An 18,260-nucleotide genomic window follows, 5' to 3' on the forward strand; every position below is an offset into this window, starting at 1 on the left:
AGAAACACCAGGCCTTTTCAGTGCTGCTGAGTCGATTTTTAGTCCGGAGGTTCGCTTTAACTTTGTTAAGGCGTGCTAACTTTGAAGGCATGCTATTTGTCTTACTGAATCAAGCTGTAATGCTTGGGGGTTATACTTTGACCACACAGAGCAACAAGGCGGGTAGCTGAATAATGGAAGAGGCCACACAGGCTGCCCAGAACAACTGCAGCTCTGGGCTTCCGATATTGCCACAAATAAGACACAATGGCAGCGCAGTGCAATCTTGCGCTGTAATAGTGATAGCAAGCATTCGGACAGGTACAAGACAGGACTACAGATTGGAGCGTAACTAGTAGCAACCGTAGCTCACAGTCATGTCCACAGAAGCAGAGCAAGCAGGCTAGCAAGAGTCACCAGCAAGCATCCACACAGGCAAGGCTACAGGATAGAACGTAACTAATTGCAACTGCAGCCTATAGTTACGTTCCTAGAAACTAGAGTAGCAGGAATACTACCAGTCACCAACGTGGTGATGGCAGAATCCAAGCTATCAGGATAGTGGACTTCACTGACCCACCGCGGATTCAGCAAACATCCTTCAGGCAAGGAAACAAGGCAATAAACAATAGTACAGAAAAATAACAAACGGCTCAACTAATGGATAAATATATATTAGCAAGTCTGCATATATATTTATCAAGGAACTAGCTAAAGCACAAATAATAAGGTCACATTGAACTACAATAACCAATCTGTAACCGAGTATCAAGGCGCCCAGCAGACCAGTGTACTAATCGCTATGTCGGGCAAAGTCTAAAATGGGAAGCAGACTTTTATGCCGGCATCAGCCAATGGATGCAAGCATGCAAATTTCCACACAGCTGAATAGTAATTATTCAATCCTGAGCTGGCTTGATTACCATTTGCTAGCTGGCTGTGAATGCAAAGGACTCCCATAAAAAAATACATGCAGTATTATGTAACAACATGCGTGCAGGAAATCCAGGGTTATCCGGCTGCAGCTCAGCTGCAGCAAGCAATTGGTGAAATGATGATGACAGCATCATGAGCTGCCCAGAACTGCAGGGCGATTGCAAATGACAATGGCCTCAATTCACTAAGCTTAACTCCTGTCTTTAATAACTCTTCTGAGCTGTTTTACAGTTTTAACAATTACATCACCATGGTGATAACTGTAAAACAGCTCAGAAGAGTTATTAAAGACAGGAGTTAAGCTTAGTGAATTGAGGCCATAGAGACTTATTGCGAATGCACAACCGAATGCAAGCAGATAAGCCCAAACTGTCTGTTTGCAGCTCCACTGCAACGGACAGAACACGCTACAGGAGGAATCCTTACACAAACCCATTGTGAGAAACAGTTTTGCATAAATAATGTTGAGCTTCTCTGTCCTCCAAACAGTGGACTCTGGCCATGGCTGCAAAGAATGAAATTTTAGCATGTCTATAAAATCATAACTGACTGCAGACTGAACTGGAAAGGTAATTTTATTAGATATGTGTATCATTGACATACAGTGCAATATAATTTTCTATACAACAGTGGAGGTGCACAGAGCTTGTTGTGCTGCTTGTAACAACCATGTAGATCTTTTATCTTCCAGTCTTTTTCCTTTTGGAGAAATAAAAGAAGAAGCTGAATGATAGTCTATATAGATACTTTATGTCTGAAAGAATTCTGCAAATGGTTTTGCTTGCACAGAGGCCAGGCACACTATGTTACCCCTAATGGACATGGCATCAAGAAAAGGGGACCTGGAAAGCCCATGCAACATTGGTACAAAAAAAAAAAAAAAAAGCTAAACTGTAATTAACATTTCCTATGTATTGTATCTATTTATTTGTAGGTTCTGTATATATTCCTTGTTTTATCTCCGCCTCTCTCCGCCACATTTCTTTTTTTGCTAGGTTTAAACGCGTTAGTGACTCATTGCGTGCTGCGGCCTGCAAAACAGAAGCGAGATATAAATAGCACATATTAGATTTTTATATTCCTTACAGGAAATCAACAATTATTAAAATACACATCTGCTATGGTTTACTTTAATTGATGTGTGGTTGCCAATCTAACTGATGTGTGGTTGTTCAAAGTCATAAAAAAAACGTATGTTTTTAATTTGCTGTTCTAGGAAATAGTTGGCCTCAAAAGGCTAAAACATAGAAATTTGAAGCAATGGTTCCATCATTCTCACCGTTAAGGTTTGCAAAAATGCATTTCTACTAAACTGTGACACGTTTATACTTTTACATATGGAATACGGTAGAGGGAAAATGGTGGGCTAAACTGGTACTACAAATGTGAAAGTTTGTCGAATGGTCCTGTTAGGGCAGTCTGTATGGCTAGTGTGCTGTGGGTATTAGTAGTTCCAGGTAATAAGCTTTAGGAGTAGAGGAGATATGTATTCCTGGCACTACTGTAAAAAGACCAATATTTTATTCTCTAAACATAGACATTATGATATAAAAAATGAGTGCTGGCATACAGATAGAAGTTTGAATAGGACAGTGGGGGACATTTATCAAGAGTGTCTGAGACAAAATATTAGTAGGTTTTTAGAAATCTGTGCAGAACTGTCCCAGACGTCCTAAGAAATCAGTAAATAGTGCAGATTCCTTCCTAAACTGTTAAGAATAAAAGGAGTTAGGAAGGTCTCTCAGGCATTGCAGTGTGTGAGGGCAAATGAGGTTGCTGAGGTAGCCAACATATCTGCTGTCAGCAGGCTCTGAGGAGGAATTCAGCAGGGGGAGGAGCCCTTCACAAATCATGTCTAGCCTGCACTATCTGTAGAACTGCTATTGAGCGCTTCTTAATCTGCAGCAGTTTAGGAATGGATTTGCACTTTTCTTAACTATAGTGCAGCTCTAGAAATCCACGCTAAACTGCCGGTATTATGTAGGATTTTGGAAGTTTCTTACTATCATGCAGAACTGCATGATAGTGGTTAGAACAGTCAGGTGAACCTGACAGCCATTTTGCACCAGGCAGCTCTTCCTCTGAAGGCTTCTTCTAAGGACGCAGCCCAGGGAAAAACAGCCACCTCTAGTGCCCTGCACACAAAGTCCTATTCAAGCTTCTATCAGTATGCCTGCACTCATTTTTGATATCACAATGTCTATGACTGTTTGAAAAATAAAATATTACAGTATTTAAACAGCAGTGCCGGGTACACATTTCTCATTGACTCCTGATACTTTTACGTATACAGGAACTGCTTAGGTTAGTGCATCTGGCATTGCAGCAGTTGACCTAATTTATTAAGGTTAACTGAACACTTGGGTGCTCCAAACATATACAAGTGGATGTTTGTCAATGGTGTGTTTTTTGGGGGGGTCAGCATGTATTTACTTACCTACGGAGGACTGCTCCATAGCCCCTTCATCTACATGCAGGTCTCCGCCTTGTCTGTCCCTTGTGCTGCACTGCCACAGCACAAAGTAGCTTTTACCAGAGATGGAATTAATGTAATGGGGCCCTGGGCAAGGTAGTAGATCTGGGGCCCCCTGTGGCCTTTTTGGTAAGCCGTAGTAAAGAGAGGCCAGAGAAGGTGGCTGGTAGACCCCTTGACACCCACTAGGCCCCAGGCACCTGCCTAGATTGCCTGGTGGATGATCCTGCTCTGGCACTGGCCACCACAATGCTTGCTGGGAGAGGTAGCTCATTAATGCGATTACATCTCCCAGCCAGTGTTCCATAGCTGGAGAACATATCTGCTCCAATTATTCCATATTTTTAGTGTTGCTTCAGCTTTCTTATTCCAATAAAGTTATCTTCTAGGAGATAATTTTCATCTTCTCTTTAAACTAACTTTTCAACATTTTAAAATTGAAAAATTACCCAAAAGTTGGTGAAAAAGTACTACCAAATTTATTTTGAGTATTTTCTTGCTTATTGGTTGCTTAAAATGGTTTTTATGACAAGTAGTGAAAATATCACCTAGGAGAAAACTTAGGTGAAAAAGTTAATTGCACATGGGTCATAGTTCAAATAGCATTCCTGACAATTATTGTTTTCACATTGGAGGTTTGGCTTTCATAAAAGACCTCTTCTGACCTCTTTTACAAAATGTAGATAAGCATACCAGGGTTCCACTGGTTTCTGCCAGTCTGAACTGTTAGTATGCTGGTGACTTCGGTAGGGCGTCTGTTCAAGTAGAACCACGGCAGCAATGTAGGTGAGCCTCTAAATATATACAGTGGGTTGCAAAAGTATTCGGCCCCCTTGAAGTTTTCCACATTTTGTCACATTACTGCCAAAAACATGCATCAATTTTATTGAAATTCCGCATGAAAGACCAATACAAAGTGGTGTACATGTGAGAAGTGGATCGAAAATCATCCATCATTCCAAACATTTTTTACAAATACATAACTGCAAAGTGGGGTATGCGTAATTATTCGGCCCCCTGAGTCAATACTTTGTAGAACCACCTTTTGCTGCAATTACAGCTGCCAGTCTTTTAGGGTATGTCTCTACCAGCTTTGCACATCTAGAGACTGAAATCCTTGCCCATTCTTCTCTGCAAAACAGCTCCAGCTTAGTCAAGTTAGATGGACAGCGTTTGTGAACAGCAGTTTTCAGATCTTGCCACAGATTCTCGATTGGATTTAGATCTGGACTTTGACTGGGCCATTCTAACACATGGATATGTTTTGTTTTAAACCATTCCATTATTGCCCTGGCTTTATGTTTAGGGTCATTGTCCTGCTGGAAGGTGAACCTTCGCCCCAGTCTCAAGTCTTTTGCAGTGTCCAAGAGGTTTTCTTCCAAGTTTGCCCTGTATTTGGCTCCATCCATCTTCCCATCAACTCTGACCAGCTTCCCTGTCCCTGCTGAAGAGATGCACCCCCCCCCCCCCCCTGAGCATGATGCTGCCACCACCATATTTGACAGTGGGGATGGTGTGTTTAGAGTGATTTGCAGTGTTAGTTTTCCGCCACACATAGCGTTTTGCATTTTGGCCAAAAAATTCCATTTTGGTCTCATCTGACCAGAGCACCTTCTTCCACATGGTTGCTGTGTCCCCCACATGGCTTGTGGCAAACTGCAAACGGGACTTCTTATGCTTTCTGTTAACAATGCCTTTCTTCTTGCCACTCTTCCATAAAGGCCAACTTTGTACAGTGCATGACTAATAATTGTCCCATGGGCAGAGTCTCCCACCTGAGCTGTAGATCTCTGCAGCTCGTCCAGAGTCACCATGGGCCTCTTGACTGCATTTCTGATCAGCGCTCTCCTTGTTCGGCCTGTGAGTTTAAGTGGATGGCCTTGTCTTGGTAGGTTTACAGTTGTGCCATACTCCTTCCATTTCTGAATGATCGCTTGAACAGTGCTCCGTGGGATGTTCAAGGCTTTGGAAATCTTGTAGCCTAAGCCTGCTTTAAATTTCTCAATAACTTGATCCCTGACCTGTCTAGTGTGTTCTTTGGACTTCACGGTGTTGTTGCTCCCAATATTCTCTTAGGCAACCTCTGAGGCCCTCACAGAGCAGCTGTATTTGTACTGACATTAGATTACACACAGGTGCACTCTATTTAGTCATTAGCACTCATCAGGCAATGTCTATGGGCAACTGACTGCACTCAGATCAAAGGGGGCCGAATAATTATGCACACACCACTTTGCAGTTATTGATTTGTAAAAAATGTTTGGACTCATGTATGATTTTCGTTCCACTTCTTATGTGTACACCACTTTGTGTTGGTCTTTCATGTGGAATTCCAATAAAATTGATTCATGTTTGTGGCAGTAATATGACAAAATGTGGAAAACTTCAAGGGGGCCGAATACTTTTGCAAACCACTGTATAAAAGTTAAATTTGGAGGATTGTCTTTACGCTCATTTGCAGGTAAATTGAAGGTGGATGCCGCTATACTGCCTCTCTCCTCTCTGCCTCTTCCGATTGGCCAGCAGCCGACAGCAGAATCTGATAGCTGCCGGCCGCAAAATTTAACATGACGCGGCCGAAAGCCCGCAATCTACCAAATAGGCGGTCGCGATCTACCGGTAGATATCGATCGACCTATTGGGCACCCCTGCCTTACACACTTTATCTTAAGTAGTAGTTTACAGTAAGTGTTAGTGTATGTTTTTGCTTTTATTTTAATGAATAAACATGGCTTCTGGCTGAAGCTGTGATCATTCATTCATCAGGCACTTTGATTGGCTTTGGGAACCAGTTCCCATTCACCAATCATTATCAAGCGAGTCCCATGCACGCATAAATCAGCTAGTTGGCAGGACACGCCTGCTGGTCCTGTCTGCAGCAACTATTTTATTTATTATTTATTTATTGTATTTATAAAGCGCCAACATATTATGCAGCGCGGTGATATAAGCAAACTGGATGTGCATGTATTTCCAGTTTACATGAAGTGGTTAAAAAAGTACCAAAGGATATGTAAAAGTACTATCAAAATTATACAAGGTATTCTTTTTGCCAGTGGCTTAAAAGGCATTTTATTGATAAGGGCCCATATGCAATAAACTTTTTTTCCTGAGCTTTATGCTAGGAGATAATTCTTCAACTTATTTTTAATATAATTTTTTTAGCACTTTTAAATTGAAAAAGTACCAAAACATAGGTGTAAAAAGTACTATCAAAATTATTTTGAGTATTTATTTGCTTGCTGGTGGTATTTGACCACTGAGGTGCTTTTCCCCTTTAGGACCCGAGCCAATGGCCCTTATTCAATTCACATTTTCTGTTGAGTTTTCTCCTAGGTGATATTTTGCACCTTATCAAAAAATGTTCTTTAAGACACCAGCAAGCGAGAAAATACTCTGAATAATACTCTGAATAATTTTGATAGTACTTGTTGAACTACTTATTGGTATTTTTCAATTACAGAGTGCTGAGAAGCTATTTTAAAGTGAAGATGAAAAATGATCTCCTAGGAAATATGTCAGGAGAAAAAGTTAAATGCATATGGGCCCTTGTCATAAAAAGCCTTTTAAACCATCAGCAAGCAAGAAAATACTTAAAATAATAGTCCTTTACACCATGTTTTGGGCTCTTTTTCAATTGTTAAATGCTGAAAGGTTTATTTAAAGAGAATATGAAATTTTTCTCTTAAGAGATAACCCAGGAGAAAAAAAATTGCATATGGGACATAGTGATCTGCTTCTCAATACACTGCTTTAAACCATTGTATGTAGTGTGCTGCCTCTGGATCTGTAGTTCTTGGAGTGTTGTACCAGATGTGGAGTGCTGGCATCAGATTCACTTACCTACCAGTAGTGGGTTTCTGACTTTATATAGTGGAGAATTGTATAGACAAAGGGTGGTCACATTGAGGATTGATACATGGAACTGTAATCTGTTAGTGCACTTTGTGTGTTGTTAACTGATAATAAAAAAGGTTTTTTTTTTTAAATTTCCCTATTTCTGCACTTTACAGATTTACTACTGTAATATTTTCTTGCATGAGTGTTTAGATTTCATAGGTCAAGACACTTAGTCAGGGCAGTCGTTACGTAGCCAAATGATGTTTAGTGATTTTTAAATCCTATAATGTATATTTGTTTGCTAGAAGATTGTGGCATGTTTAAAATAGTGAGTCAGATCATTAAAACTGTTATCTGAGAGAAGCTGTTTACCTTTTTGCCGGATACAATCGCAGAAAAGCAAGCTATGATAGTGATCGCAATCATAATGTAGCAAGCTTTAATGCGTGCTTTGTTCTGAGCTTTAACCAGCATTTCCATCCTGAATACAAAATGGAAAAATATAGTTAGAATGGAATATTATTCTTACTTGGAACTTATATATGTTACATTATATAATGAGACACTATTTAAAGTGACTCTGAAGCAAAAATAAACTTATGATATAAGGAATTGTATGAGTAGTAAAGCTAAGAAATAGAGCATTGGTAGCAAATAATGGCCTCAATTAACCAGAGGAGAGTTAGTAAGAGATAAAAGGTCTGTATTTTATCTCATGCGGTATTTTAACACTTTGTTTGCAATTCACCACTCTGAGAGGATAAAGAGAGGAGTGTTCGGTAGCAGGCGATAATGGTGCGATAATGGAGCGATATGGATGCTAAAACTGAGCAATAAACGGTCGGTAGTTATGCAGTGTTAATGATTTGCATGCGATACTTTGCCTCTCTGGATGCTGGAAGTAAAGGATTGTGGGTAGGAGGAGGTTATTACCAGCATGTGACTGCAGAGGCTTTCCCTCCCTGTTTTTTGACCCTCTCCTTCCATTACAAATTCCTCCCTCCATTGTGTCCAGCCTCTGTCGCTATTGGAATCCCCCCTAAGTCCCCCCTGCGCTCCCCTCTCCCCCATAAATTACAGCCGAGCTGGCGACACGCAGCGTGTCGCAGCGGGCTGTATTTACCTCCCTAGTGTCACTCACGCCGCTCCCCCGCCTCCTGCAGAGCGCCGGTCCCGCCCGCGTCCCTTCCCACGCTGCTGATTGGAGGGAAGGGACGTGGGCGGGGACCGGCACTCTGCAGGAGGCAGGGGGAGCGGCGTGAGTGACATTAGGGAGGTAAACATTGCCCGAGAGCGCAGCTGTAATTTATGGGCTAGAGCGAAACCCAGGGGGCACTTTGGGGGATTCAAATAGCAACAGAGGCTGGGCACTATAGCCAGACCCAGCCTCTGTGTATAGATTTATTTCTAAGATCCCCACCTCGGGTTCTCTTTAAGCATATCAAGCAATATTAACCTCCTCAGCTCGTCCATGACCGCTGGAGGGCACCGTTTTTCACAATTTTTTTTTTAAACACGCAGCAAGCACTCTGCTTGCTGCGTGTTGATGACGATCGTCGCCACCGATGTGCCGCTACCCACCGCGTAACGCCCCTACCCTCCCCCCCCCCGCCATGACCCTTGCGCAGCCTGGCAATTAGTGCCAGGCAGCGCTAAGGGGTGGATCAGGACTCACGATCGTCGTCATCGACAGGGGAAGCCCTAAAGGAAATCCCATTCAGAACGGGATTTCCTTAGAAGGGTATGCGTCGGCGGCAATCGAAGGTACGCGCCGGACGCCGCAGGGGGGCATCATGTAGCTAGCGCTAGGCTAGCATGATTTAGAAAAAAAAAATATTTTTAAAAAACTGCTGTGCCGCCACCCTGGCGCATGTAATGGAACGCAAAGGTGATTAAGGATTTACAATATTAAGTGAATGGGTGAAACGGAGGAGGTATTTGGATACATTTTCACACTCCCTCCGAATGAAAAATGTATCCAAATTCCTCCTTCATTTCGCCTATCCACTTAATATTGTAAATGCTTAATACTGCTTAATATGCTTAATATTGTAAATGGGCTGCTCTCTGGTGCCTGAAATATGTACAGTATAAGCTGTTACTGTGTGCTGCTAGTAAACTAGCTGCAGAGTGAGCTTCAGCAGCTGTGAGAAGAAACACATATCGCTAGGTATATGCAGGAGTTAAATAGATCTAAAATAACGAATAGATCTAAAATAACGAATGGTCACACCCCCTTTTTTCCCTAGTGAATTGTGATTTTGAGAAAAAATAACGAATAACTATAGCCTATTTATCGTACATTTATCGCCCAAATTTCGCATGAATTTCTACCTGTCGGTATTTCACCCTATGCTTGTAGAGAATTGCTATTTTGAGATATCACAGGAGGTAAATTACCTACCATGCGATAAATAGGTCGGTAACCTCTGGTGAATTGAGGCCAATATATCTGAAACTAAAAATATGAGACTATTTTCTTTGCTACTAATGTTCTATTAACCTCCCTGGCGTTCTATTAAAATCGCCAGGGAGGCTGCGGGAGGGTTTTTTTTAAATTAAAAAAAAACTATTTCATGCAGCCAACTGAAAGTTGGCTGCATGAAAGCCCACTAGAGGGCGCTCCGGAAGCGTACTTTCGATCGCCTCCGGCAATCGAAAGTAACAAGATAGGCCGCAATGAGCGGCCTATCTTGTTTCGCTTTCCTCGTCGCCATGGCGACGAGCGGAGTGACGTTATGGACGTCAGTCGACGTCCTGACGTCAGAGCCGCCCGATCCAGCCCCTAGCGCCGGCCGGAACTGTTTGTTCCGGCTGCACTGGGCTCGGGCGGCTGGGGGGACCCTCTTTCGCCGCTGCACGCGGCGGATCGCCGCGGAGCGGCGGCGATCGGGCAGCACACGCGGCTGGCAAAGTGCCGGCTGCGTGTGCTGCTTTTTTCAGATTGAAAATCGGCCCAGCAGGGCCTGAGCGGCGACCTCCGGCGGCATACCCCGAGCTCAGCTCGGGATTACCGCCAAGGGGGTTAATTATCAGTACTATACATTCAATTCATTATATCATGCATTTTTTTTTTCACTTCAGTGTCACTTTAATGCAAACCTGAAATGAAAATAAATATCTATAGTCCTAATCCTAAACAAAACTTTCCTGGAATCCAATTTTCTTTTTTGTATCTAAGTGTTCACAAAATGTAAGTTTACCGTATATACTCGGAGTATAAGCCGACCCCCCAACTTTGCCCTAAAAAAAAACCAACAAGGAATAATGAAAGACTCGAGTATAAGCCGGGGGTAGGTAATGCAGCACCTACTATAGGTAATTGGTGCAAGTGGGAATATTGCTCTTTTCATTATAGATTGATGGGCAGGTCAGATTAAGAACCTTTCCTTGCACATGGGCGTTTTGCAGTGCTCACATATTTGCAGCACAGACATGGAAGGCTTCATTGTGTGAACCCAAAGTCATCCACATTTACACATACGTCCATATGCCGAGCAGTGCACATGTCCCCACCTGGAACAGTACAGGTATTTACTAATTGATTGAGTCACTAACTGAACAGTTCCCCCTCCCTGCCATATGTAGAGGGCTGTGAGCCCCCGCCAGAGCAGTGTACGCTATTTTTACATCAGTGTATCCGTGTCATAGTGTTATGTGCTATTTGTGCAGTGTATTTGCATTAGTGTCCCCCGCTATGGCATTATGTGCTACTTGTTAATCAGTACCCTCCTATTTCGCATATGCATAGCAGTGCACAGCGGGGATCGTTTACTCACTGCCTGTAATCACCTTGTCTGTGGGCATATGCATAGCAGTGCACAGCGGGGATTGTTTACACACTGCCTGTAATCACCTTGTCTGTCGGCATATGATAGCGGTGCTCAGCGGGGAGACTTTACTTGCTGCTCGGACTCAACTTCTTCTTGTCTGTCGCAGTCTCATTTCTATGACACCCTCTAGTGGCGCCATTTATTACATGTGCCCGGAGGAAGTCATAGAGACGGGACTGCGACAGACAAAGTTGAGTTCGAGCAGCAAGTAAAGTCTCCCCGCTGAGCACCGTTATGCAATATCCAGATAGAAAAGGAGATTCCAAGCAGAGAGTAAAGTCTCCCCGCTGAGCCGACAGACAAGGTGATTACAGGCAGTGAATAAACTATCCCCGCTGTGCACCGCCATGCATATGTCAGGAGGGGGGGAGGGTACTGCTTAACAAGTAGCACATACCACAAAGGCAGGGGGACACTGATGCAAATACACTGCACAAATACCACAAAACACTATGACACAGATACACTGATGTGTAAATAGTGCACACTGCTCTGGCGGGGAGCTCACAGTCATCTACTTATGGCAGGGAGGGGGACTGCTCCAGTTAGTGAATATAAGCCGAGACCCCCACTTTTGGGACACTTTTTTGGTCCCAAAAATTAGGCTTATACTTGAGTATAAGGTGAAGGTTTTTTTTTATGTTTTTCAGCTCCCATACATACAAATCTTGACCTATTGAACTTTTTTATTTAGTTGAAACTCGGCTAAGACAGCTGTTCATGGCCATCTTGGTTGAGAATCAAGTGTGTGTACTGGTGTCCCCCCAAGTTCATATAAATTATAGGAATGCCAAATCCTTAAAGAATTATAGATTAGGATTGGGTTGGAAAATAAGTCGTACAATGAATATCTTGTGGAGCACCATAAAATCCATGATAACAAAATAGAAAAAAAATGCAACATTACAAACCTAAAAAGTGAAGACCACCCACCAAAACTCACAGATTAAACAAGGAGGACATTAATCCAAGACGTAAAAAGACACCAAGATAAACACAGAGTTAGGGAGCACACTTGACCTACTGTTTCTTTGAGCGGTTCAAGGGCTTCTAGCACTCTGTGTTCTGTAACGATTGGGGAATTATTTCCGTGATCAGTGCACCAGATGCGCGCTGACACAAGCGTATAAAAATGACAGAACCCAGCTTGGGTGCAATGCACCTGTAGAGAGAAAGTGAGCACAAAGACAGAATGTATGTGTGTCCACCAATCTAGTCGCCACCCGGCGACGGTGAACACACAACAGCGGAAACCAAGTGGGAACGCAATCGCAAAAGTGGCGATTGCCAATAGTGACACAAGACCGAGTAAGACAGAGCACGAGTGTAGCAAGAAAGACACAACAAATAACAATGATCATAACGCCAAGGAAAATAACAAACGCACTCGCTAAGCGCGGTCGCCGCGCGAAAAGCGCAACAGCGACACAGCACGCTAATGGCGCGGTCTCTGCATGAAAAGTGCAACAGAGACAAAACATGCCAACCCTAACTATGAAATGAACCTAGAAACACAAACAAACAAACAACAGAAACGCTTGCTAATCGGCTGCCTTACCTCAGGCAACCGCAAGCGTTTGCTCCAGACAAACAGACAACAGGAACAAGTCAGATTGGATCCACTGCTCGTCCGGAAGAGCAAGTGCGATCCCAACCGACAAAACAATTTGCTACCGCCAACCGCTGGCGACAGCGTAATCGCAAGAACAAGACACGACAGAATAGGCAGTACAAATATACACAATCCTGACTGCACTAAACAGGAATGCAAGGAGCACTCCCAAAGGGTATCTACTCTAAGCTAGCAATAGTAACCAACAATGAGCAGAGGGCTGAGACTCCAGGCAAGTTAGCAGGAATAAACCATCATGACCAGCAGGGAATTCTGGGAAGGAATGGCCTTTATACTGCAAGCCATCAAAGGAAGCAGCTAAGCAATTTGAATGACAAGTAGATGCAAATTCCTCACCAGCAGAGCAACTCTGCAACTTGCAGAGTGAAGACAGGTCTCTTATCCAGAGACCCGCAACAATCAGACCTAAAGAATGGTCAAAAAGCTGTCTGCCTGTGCAGACAGCTGAGCAGATCATTACAGTACCCCCCATCGGAGGGGTACTCATCGGAGACAGAAACCACCGAAACATGCCCATCAGTACTACCAGTCTCAGCGTAACACCCATCAGAACTGCAAATGCCAGAAAAGAACCCATCGATACCTCCAAGCAATACCCACCACCTTCCAGGGACCGTCCAAAAATACCAAATCTGCCACAATCGCCATTTGAAGTGTCCCTTTCAACAGAGAAGCCACTGTTGATCCCATCCAGGGTACCAAGACAATTTCTCCCAGAATCTCCCAGAAAACTTTGAAGCTCTGCAGAGATTCCAAGAGGCCAGAATATTCACCAGGCTCACATGGAGAACTACCAAGAACCCTCATGGAACCTATGACAATTCAGGATTACCAGGGCAACCATCAAGATCAGGGCTTTCAGGGACCACTTCTGGGCATGCAGGCAGGCAGGCAAAATCAGAACATAAACCAACTACACATAAGTGTCCATATTCATGTGTGCAATACAGGTGGGTACACGCACTGGTCAAAAGAACATACAAAACAAACCAAAGCAACTACCAGTATATGCTGTTCAACCACCTGAAGTTTATTACAAATTATTGATCAATTCACATAGGTCGATCAGAAGTAAAAATAGGACCTATTCAAGCTTATACATATTGCACACACCTATATTGCACAATAATCATTGTAAAGGGATTCCCCTAACATGTCTCCTCAGGAGGTCCGAGATGACTGTGCCCCGAAAAGAACACCAATGTTGCAAAATTAACCATGTCAAATCCACACATGGGAAGAGGCAAACCCGGACACTTACAATGCCAAGAGATTAAGCATCTAATATGCCAATTGCTTGTCCGTTTGTCTGCGTCGTCCCATGTGCTGACAATAATGGTGGTCAACAGCAATTTGAATGCACCACCCCATGCCCCCCCGCAAATCACAGCACCATGCCCCAACCACAAGCGATACCCCAAAGATTCTGTCATAAGGGGTCGTCACCCCTAAAAAACAAAAATGAAAGTGAAAATGAGAACAAAGTTAATGATATATATGAAAAGATTCCACAAGAGTTCCCAATCAGGACTTCAATTGTATTGAACAAAGTTCAGCATCAATATCATCATCATAGCAGAATATGAAAGATCACTGGCTTTTTTTCCCAAGAGTCTTTTCAACACAATAAGGCTGGTGCACCTAGCCAAGTTGCTATATGTAGATTACAGGCCTATGTTGATGAAAGAGATCGTTCATTCAGCAAAGCCGTGCATCTCACCATCCAGGTGTCGATGCATACAGTGTTCCTCCATGGAGCTCTGTGGATATTGGTATCATATAAACTTTTTCTCATAGTTACCACCTCCTGTATCGATACGAGATGCAATGTCCGCATAGACTGCTAGGCCGGCCCAGCTAACCGCAGCGTCCGTAATGTATGTCTGCGGGAGTATTCCACTCAGGGCCTTAAGCCTGTGTCCTCGCGTCCAAGCGGGAATCCAATCTTAGGGGATACACATCATAGTCCCGGGCACCGCGCCCCGATCCAGCGGGAGGGCAGAGGGGGGCAGAGAGGCACATCTCAGCGCGTGACGCAGGCCTACGTCGACGCGTTTCGCCCCGCCCAGGGACTTCCTCAGGACGTACTGCGCAACTGCGCTGGATCACATGATCGCCTTTTATGCGACCCGGAGGTCGCTTCCGCCAGTAGTTCTTTTAAACACCAGACATCATACTGCGCAGGTCTATTCATCCAGATGACATCATATGGCACAATTTACGTATTCAGCGGATACAGACGCCCACATAGCTCCCCCTGGTGGCGTTGATATATATATATATATACAGTCCCCTGCATCTTTCAATAAATTTGCACATAAACACCAAACACCCATGCCCAGAGCGGAGCACCATTCCATCATTGCCATCTAGTGGACATTATTTAATTAACCTCCACTCTATTTTAAAGAAATCAGACCATAGTACTATATCTCACAGGTACTATCTGTTTGTGCATCTGCACTTCAATATGTACAATAATACGTATAGTAGTCATCCCTTTATCATATAAAACAGATAGCATTTCCAACATAACTTCAATGAGTACCAACCAGGGCCGATTAATTCAAAAACACCTTTAAATTGAGGTCCCTATTTAGGCCTTTGGGATATAATGTGTCCAATGTGTATATCCAATAGCTTTCTTTCCTATACAGTATAGAATCAGTCTTCTCAAACCTGATACTTGGATTTAGGCAATATATACCTTTTGCCTTCAATCCAGCGGGGCTGGATTCATGAAATTCAGCAAAGTGAGTGGAAATAGGAGTTTTGTCTCTTTTCTCTTCCTTGATAGAGTCATTAATGCTCCTAATGTGTTCTTGTATACGGGTTTTAAACTCTCTTTTAGTTTTCCCTATATAGTATAAACCACAAGGGCATGTTAACTGATAGACTACATGTGTAGTATCACAATCTATTCTACTAGTGATTTTAAACTGCTGTTTATTGCTGGAATCGTAAAACACATCTGTTTCATCGACAAAGGGACAGACTGAACATTTACCACATCTTGTCATACCCTTAATACTCAGGGAGACCCTATCCCGGTCAGGTTTGTACTCAGATTGTACCAATAAATCAGACAGATTTTTGTTTCTCCTAGCGGTTAGCATCGGTCGGGGGCCCACTATTGTAGCGATCTTATCATCTTTAAGCAATATATGCCAATATTTTTCCAAAATTTCTTTTAATCTGTCCCAGTGTCCCCCATATGTGGCAATCATTCTGGGGAAATCCTCTACTGCCACCTTAGGCTTTTTCATCAATAGCATATGTCTATCCGTATGCAGGGCTCTATATAGGGCTTATTTTAACAATTTATGTGGGTAACCCCTTGCTCGTAGTCTTGCCCTCAAAGCTTGAGCTTCTTTTAAATACTCTGTTGTTGAAGAACAATTCCTCCTAATCCGGAGGAATTGTCCAATGGGTACAGCTCTTTTTTGTGAATTTAAGTGGGCACTATCGTACTGTAAAAGTAGGTTCCCTGCAGTTTTCTTTCTATGAGTCCTAGTAGACAGGCCCCCATCATTCCTGGACACCTTGATGTCAAGAAAATCAAGTTCATTTTCATCTATTGTAGAAGTAAGAAAAATATTGAACCTATTTGAATTAAGACTTTTCACAAATTCAATTTAAAGGTGTTTTTGAATTAATCGGCCCTGGTTGGTACTCATTGAAGTTATGTTGGAAATGCTATCTGTTTTATATGATAAAGGGATGACTACTATACGTATTATTGTACATATTGAAGTGCAGATGCACAAACAGATAGTACCTGTGAGATATAGTACTATGGTCTGATTTCTTTAAAATAGAGTGGAGGTTAATTAAATAATGTCCACTAGATGGCAATGATGGAATGGTGCTCCGCTCTGGGCATGGGTGTTTGGTGTTTATGTGCAAATTTATTGAAAGATGCAGGGGACTGTATATATATATCAACGCCACCAGGGGGAGCTATGTGGGCGTCTGTATCCGCTGAATACGTAAATTGTGCCATATGATGTCATCTGGATGAACAGACCTGCGCAGTATGATGTCTGGTGTTTAAAAGAACTACTGGCGGAAGCGACCTCCGGGTCGCATAAAAGGCGATCATGTGATCCAGCGCAGTTGCGCAGTACGTCCTGAGGAAGTCCCTGGGCGGGGCGAAACGCGTCGACGTAGGCCTGCGTCACGCGCTGAGATGTGCCTCTCTGCCCCCCTCTGCCCTCCCGCTGGATCGGGGCGCGGTGCCCGGGACTATGACGTGTATCCCCTAAGATTGGATTCCCGCTTGGACGCGAGGACACAGGCTTAAGGCCCTGAGTGGAATACTCCCGCAGACATACATCATGGACGCTGCGGTTAGCTGGGCCGGCCTAGCAGTCTATGCGGACATTGCATCTCGTATTGATACAGGAGGTGGTAACTATGAGAAAAAGTTTATATGATACCAATATCCACAGAGCTCCATGGAGGAACACTGTATGCATCGACACCTGGATGGTGAGATGCACGGCTTTGCTGAATGAACGATCTCTTTCATCAACATAGGCCTGTAATCTACATATAGCAACTTGGCTAGGTGCACCAGCCTTATTGTGTTGAAAAGACTCTTGGGAAAAAAAGCCAGTGATCTTTCATATTCTGCTATGATGATGATATTGATGCTGAACTTTGTTCAATACAATTGAAGTCCTGATTGGGAACGCTTGTGGAATCTTTTCATATATATCAGTAACTTTGTTCTCATTTTCATTTTTGTTTTTTTAGGGGTGACGACCCCTTATGACAGAATCTTTGGGGTATCGCTTGTGGTTGGGGCATGGTGCTGTGATTTGCGGGGGGCATAGGGGGGCATGGGGTGGTGCATTCAAATTGCTGTTGACCACCATTATTGTCAGCACATGGGACGACGCAGACAAACGGACAAGCAATTGGCATATTAGATGCTTAATCTCTTGGCATTGTAAGTGTCCGGGTTTGCCTCTTCCCATGTGTGGATTTGACATGGTTAATTTTGCAACATTGGTGTTCTGTTCGGGGCACAGTCATCTCGGACCTCCTGAGGAGACATGTTAGGGGAATCCCTTTACAATGATTATTGTGCAATATAGGTGTGTGCAATATGTATAAGCTTGAATAGGTCCTATTTTTACTTCTGATCGACCTATGTGAATTGATCAATAATTTGTAATAAACTTCAGGTGGTTGAACAGCATATACTGGTAGTTGCTTTGGTTTGTTTTGCAAAATCAGAACATGTCTCCACCGAGGAAGCATCTGAGCATGCTGGTAACTGACACACACTTGGGCATTCTGGCTCACAGAGCGCATCGGGGTACACTAGCACAAGAGAAGCCTCAGGACATGTCGAGGAACTGCCAACCTCAGAGTCCACCACGACAAGACCAAAACCAGGACCGGGCAGAGAATCATCACGAGTATTGGTCACAAGTACTGGTCTTTGAAAAGAAGACTTGGATTCAGACTTAGAAGTCTCTGTGACTGTAATTGTATCCAACCAGAAGTCATTATTGACTACGCATGACTGAAGCTCCACAAGAGCTGCAAAAGTAGT

At 43.3% G+C, this 18,260-nt stretch overlaps 1 long non-coding RNA gene across 1 annotated transcript in view; it reads right to left on the reverse strand.

The window, feature by feature from the left end:
* Window positions 1–1,850: 1,850 nt before the first annotated feature.
* Window positions 1,851–18,260, reverse strand: part of LOC137570742 (uncharacterized) — a 42,208-nt gene continuing 25,798 nt past the window's right edge. The window contains exons 2-3 of the long non-coding RNA XR_011031158.1: window positions 7,601–7,709; window positions 1,851–1,946 (exon numbers count right to left, since the gene is read on the reverse strand). This is a non-coding gene — a long non-coding RNA (uncharacterized lncRNA). The remainder of the gene's footprint in view (window positions 1,947–7,600; window positions 7,710–18,260) is intronic.

This window comes from Hyperolius riggenbachi, chromosome 4 (genome assembly GCF_040937935.1).
Source record: "Hyperolius riggenbachi isolate aHypRig1 chromosome 4, aHypRig1.pri, whole genome shotgun sequence".
Taxonomy (NCBI): Eukaryota; Metazoa; Chordata; class Amphibia; order Anura; family Hyperoliidae; genus Hyperolius; species Hyperolius riggenbachi.